This window comes from Eucalyptus grandis, chromosome 11, assembly GCF_016545825.1.
Source record: "Eucalyptus grandis isolate ANBG69807.140 chromosome 11, ASM1654582v1, whole genome shotgun sequence".
NCBI classification, from domain to species: domain Eukaryota; kingdom Viridiplantae; phylum Streptophyta; class Magnoliopsida; order Myrtales; family Myrtaceae; genus Eucalyptus; species Eucalyptus grandis.
The window spans coordinates 32,567,459-32,573,748 of NC_052622.1; positions in this window are offsets into that span (position 1 = coordinate 32,567,459).

Genomic DNA, 6,290 nt, shown 5'->3' on the forward strand with positions numbered 1-6,290 from the left:
CTCAGTCATACAAGAGCACAGTAAACGTAACTCAGTCAGCAAATGCTCGATTAGTAACATCACGAGTGGCTCTGACTGCTGCAACTCTTCTTTCCACTGTGAACATTCTACGTAAAGCACGGCCGAAATCAACGTACATTCTCAAGTACATGCATGTTATCATGCTCTGGAGCACTCCGGCAGATCATGTTACTCCCAAAAAATGTTGATCGATGGGATCCAAAAGGCATGAAATGGCTAACTCGAGAAGGAATTTACCAGCTATCTCAACAATCCCATGAACCAAACACTAGAACCTTATAAACCCCAAATGGAAAAATCATCACTCAAAAGAAATTTAAAAAAAAAAGAAGAAGAAGAAGAAAGTTTCATAACAGCGATGCCGCTAAGCCAAAATTAAAGTAGAGGAGAAGAAGCGAGGTCAAGAAACCAATGTTGTGTTTCACCGCTAGAAAGCCAAACTAGTTCGAGACTAGGTGAGATGTGAAACCCTCCAAGAGATTGGATTCAAGAACGACGATGAAAATTGAGAAATGAATGCGTGGCAATCTTTGATCTATGTGAGAGTAATAATATATTATTGACCATAAAAAATCAATTAATAAATAATTATAAGTTATTGCGATGCCCACTCTTTGAAAAATTTGTGATTCATAATAAATCATTACTTTCACAGTAAATCAAAGATTATTATGTTAATAAAGTTCATAGAAATTTGAGCACAAGAGAACGAAGAAACGGAGTGGGAAGAAATTAAATGAAGTCGGGTCAAAACCTTACAATTAAATGGCTAGGGCTTTGGTGCCCCGCCTTGTTGTGTGCAAAATTCCAGCCATAAGTTTCCTAAAGTTTCAACACATGCACACACTCCACGAACCGGGAGAACTGGCCAACTCACCCACACTAGACATAGAGAGAACGATGAGATAGATCACAAAAAAGGGGGAGGCAATCGAATTGCTAGGGTACCTGAGGTCCCGCGATGAGAACATGTGTTGCATTGGTGCGAGGCCGCTGCCTTTTGGGAGTTTGACCACAGTGGCAAGTGACGAAAAATGGATTTATGAAAAACAAACAAATACTCGAACGATCGAATGCCAAAAACAAGCACGGAAGCTTGTCCAAAGATACATGTAATACCAATCGAAAGTCATATCACAAAGATAAACATACTTTATTTGTCACAAATTAAGTATTTGTTGCAATCTTAGAGGAATTAATAGGAGCCTTGGAGTTCCGTTTGTCGAGGGAGTTTATTATCTTCAAAAAGGAAAATGTACATTCTATCTTCGTAAAAATCAACGTTCCCCTTTTTATTTTCTTTTTATATATAACAGTTATTTTCACTACTACTCTTTCTCTCTTATGGGCTCTTTCTTAAGATTCGGCTTTGGCCTAACATGAGCGGATCAGCCTGACTTGGCCCAACCAATAAAAAAACCATCAGCAAGCAAAACTATAAGTTATTGAGCAGTGTTTTTTTTTTTTTTTTTGTCGGTCCTATTCTAATTCGTGCTTTCATACTTTTGGCATGCTTCCTTGCAAGGTGTGGTATTCGAACCTCCCACCTCGCCATTCTCATATAGAATTGGTGACCACCGGGGTAAACCCCAGTGGTTGAGCAAGTCTTTGTTGAAGAGGCATCCATTTAAGTATTCAAGGTGATAGTGAGAAGAAGCAAAACTTGTTATGACATAAACTAAAAGCTTAAGGTCTGCATAGTAACATTCTAGTTTTTCTGCTCTTTTGCTCTTTTATTCCCTAGAATAGAATAAGAACAAAAATTCCATTCGATAATGTTAGTTAATTTTTCTATTTCTTAGAATAGAAAAGTGACCAAAGTGTGACATCCAAATTTTTGCTCAGGTCCCGAATGCTTAAAGGTTGACGCCACATCATTGAACTCATTGTCAGACCATACTAATTGCACCACTGCAAAGACTTTCAACCTCTGGTCGCTTCCGTCATTGCCAAGCCACCTCATTCCCTCGCCATGACACCTCACCGTGCCTCCTTGCTACCTCGGCCCACATGACCACCAGCGCCACCACTGCCTTAACCTTACCACAACAACGGCAATTCACGAACCCCAACTGGTGTGTGAACCTGGTGAGAAGCCAATAGGTCAGCAGCACATGAAGAATCCTTCCTCTTAGCACGACGACCATAAGCGGCAGAGGAGAAGAAAGACCAGCGCCTTTCCTTATTTCTTCCTCATATCGTAGAAAAAAATCCATCGTGTTAGGAAAAATGGATTCCCTAAAACCGATACGATACTCAATCGAACCCCTCAAATGAACGCAAAAGACGAGCCTAGGAGTCATATGTATCACCAATCAAAGATACACTACGAAATCGAGCGTACCTTGTCTTTCACATATTAATCACCAATGTTAAAGTTCGAGGAAGAATTCTAATCTCATTCTACCAAAAAGCATACTGTTGCTTTGAGGGGGAGAAAACTCTGTTTTTGGGAGCATATTGTTCTTACGTTCTTTTTGGAGGGGGGTAAAGCAACTATTAGGAAAAACGTACGTTCACTCGAAAGGTATGTTCCTTTTCTTTTTTTCCCTTAAAGCGTCTCATCCAAAGGATGCAACCCCTCAACATAACACCTCTTTCAAAAGACGCAACCCCTCAACACACCCTTTCATATCTCAACCCTTCATTCATGGGCCCTTGAACTGCGGGCCGGGTTCTTAGGCCCATCATGGACGGACAGGCCTATTTAGGCCCATCAACACATAGAAAAACCTATCATCTCCCACTCGCACATGGTGGGCCAAATAGGATCCTCTTTACCTCTCTGCAACGTTCATACTAGTGAATAATCCGTGCGACCAGCATACTTTGAGAGCTCGTTACCATACATATGTTAGGAATATAAAGCAACTCATAATAGGCATCACACTCTGAGTAGATTTAGTATGCAGTACCCTAGATCGATCAATCACATTTATATCTCTCTTGATCTCTTTTAAATAATAATATATTGTATTCACAATTATGATTATCCCAAAAATAATCATAATTGGTCAACCAATGAATACAAAACTAGAATGTGATTCTCTAAATTCGATCTTTCTCTTTACTTGAAACTCTCAATTTCAGTTCAACTTGCTTTTCTAGAAATGTCCCATTAGATCGAATTAATTCATGATCATTAGCAACATCTTAAGATAGCAAACACTAAATAAAAATCTTGAGAATAAGTAAGAGTCATGAGGGCACTAAATTGAGGAACTCTTTTCCTCAAAAGTCTCACACGACATAAAAATTGAGATCAAACTTTTGTCACTTTTATTGGTCGTCTCATGCATACGTATTATGATATTAAGTCATTTCCCATTAAGCGTATGTCTACACCATCAATACAGTACAGATAATAGTTCAGACATACCTAATGTCTAACTTGAGTTCACATATCTACTCATTCACAGAATTCATCAAAACTCACAACTAGCATCATAGACAGATAAAGTAAAATACGTGAGTTATTTTACTTTTGGACATAGTAAATACTATGTCATCATCTTAACACTTAGTTAAGGCGACATATATATTTTAAGCTTGAGTACTCAATGATCACCTAAATAATAAGCTAAAAAACCGTCTCATCTCTATTTATCATATAGTAAATAGAGGTGATTACCCGTGTGAGTGGGCTAATCTTTTATCTGTCCGACATATTTTCTCAACTTAATATAATGCACTGAGCATTAAGATGCATAAATGTCAAACAAAGATTCATAAGCATTAATAATGAAAAACACAAATTCATTAAATGTGAACACTTCAGAGAAATTATAATATTCAATACATCAGCCTCTACGCAGTCCTAGAGATTTTACATGCCCACAAAACACATCTCTAGATATTGGTTTTGTCATAAGATATGCTACCATTCTATGCGTAAATATGTATTTTAAGCTCACATCTTTTTGTACAACCATATCTTTGACAAAATTATACTTAATATCTATATGTTTGGTCTTATCATGATATTATGGATCTTTGATGTACACTATAGCTGCTTGGCTATCACAGTTAACCAATAATGGATTTGCAGCATTCCCAATAACACCTAAATGATCCAAAAATCTTTTAAGCCAAACACCTTCTTGAACTACTGCTAATAATGCCATGAACTCAACTTCCATCGTGGACAAAGCTATACACGTTTGTTTCTTACTACTCCAAGATATGGCACCGTTATTCAGTAAGAAAGCAAAACCAGAGGTAGATTTCCTTCCATCTAAATCTCCTCTCCAATCAGCATCTGAATAGCCTTCAAGGCGCAGATCCTTTCCTTGGTAATTCAGCTTGTAATCAGTAGTTCCCTTCAGATACCTCAATATTCTTTTAACGACTTTCCAATGTGTTTGACCTAGATTGGATTGGTATCTACTCACCATTCCAACTGCAAAACATATGTCAAGTCTTGTACATATCATAGTGTATGTTAAGCTTCCCACAACGCTAGCATAAGGAACATGTTTTATTTGTTCCTTCTCTTGCAGAGTCATTGGACACAGTTTATGGCTCAATCCTTCAACTTTTACAATAGGAGTATTTATAGGTTTACACTCTTGCATACGAAATCGTTCAATAACCTTATTTATGTATATTTCTTGCGAAAGAGATAATGACCTCTTCAAACAATCTCTTGAAATCTTAACTCCAAGAATATACGTAGCCTCACCCATATCTTTCATCTCAAAGTTGGAAGATAACCAACTTTTGACAGTATTAACAAACTCAATATTGCTTCCAGCAATTAGTATATCATCAACATATAATGATATTATCACAAATTGATCTTTGAATCTTTTGATATATACACAATGATCCTCATCAATAATTGAAAAATCATATGCCATTATGGCATTATGAAAACGTATATACTATTGTCTCGACGACTGCTTAAGGCCATATATCGATCTCAAAAGTCGACATGCATTTTTTTCTTGGCCTTCCATAATGAAACCAGCAAATTGTTTCATATATATTTCTTCCTCTAATTCTCCATTGAAGAAAGCAATCTTTACATCCATTTGATGTAACTCACGATCTATACTAGCTACTATTGCCAGAATAATGCGAATCGAGATAAATCTCGTTACAGAAGAAAATGTTTTCTCATAATCAATTCCTTCCTATTGATTATACCCCTTCGCCACAAGACGAGCTTTATGTCTTTTTATCAAGCCATCAGTTTTATGCTTTACTTTGAGAATCCACTTGTTCCCAATGGCTTTGCGTTCTTTTGGAAGATCAACCAGTTCCAAACATAGTTTGGCTTCATTAACTCCATCTCCTCTTCCATTGCATACATCAATTTTTCCTTACTAGGGCAATTTAAAGTCTCATTAACATTTCTTGGCTTATCTTCATCTTGTTGAACAACCATAAAAGTTTTCCCTTCAATGTCAAAACGTCGACGAGGAATACTTTTGCAACTTATTCACCGTACAGGAGATTGTACACTTTGCACATCATTCCCCATCATGCTCCCACTCGAATTAGATGATGACGATATCATCTCATCATGTGGTTGTAATTAAGAGTGAGTTGAATTAAATTCATCACTTCTCAAGTTACTCCTACTTGGACGAACTCCACTAAATTCATTATCTAGATCCAAGGTTTCAAATAGGGAGTAATCTTCACCTATTTCGCCCTTCTTAGGAAATTCATTCTTTAAGAATATGACATCCCGTGATTCGAATTCAGTTATACTTCCACTTTCCTGCTCACCTATGAATACATACACTTTCGAGTGTTCAGAGTATCTTATGAAAATACCCTTCTTTCATTTGGGACCTGATTTCTCAAACTTGTTAGAGGGCTCATAAGTATAGGCAGCACAACCACATGATTTAAGAAAACTCAAGTCAGGTTTTCTACCTGTCCATAACTCATATGGAGTGGAAGTAACTGATTTGGAAGGCACTCGGTTATATATATAGGCCGTAGTTAATAGCGCATCACTCCAAAAAGTGATAGGTAAGTTAGCATGCGCCATCATGGACCTAACTATTTCCAGTAGAGTTCTATTCCTTCTCTCCGCAACACAATTTTGTTGAGGAATATATGGAATAGACAATTGTCTTTCTATTCCTTTTTCACCACATAATTTTATGAATTCATCAGAAAATATTCTCGACCTCAATCGGATCTCAATACTTTTATTTTCTTGTCTAATTAATTTTCTACCAAGTTCATAAACTTTTTTGAAACAACTCAATACTTCAGATTTATGAGAAATCAAATAGACATATCTGAATCAA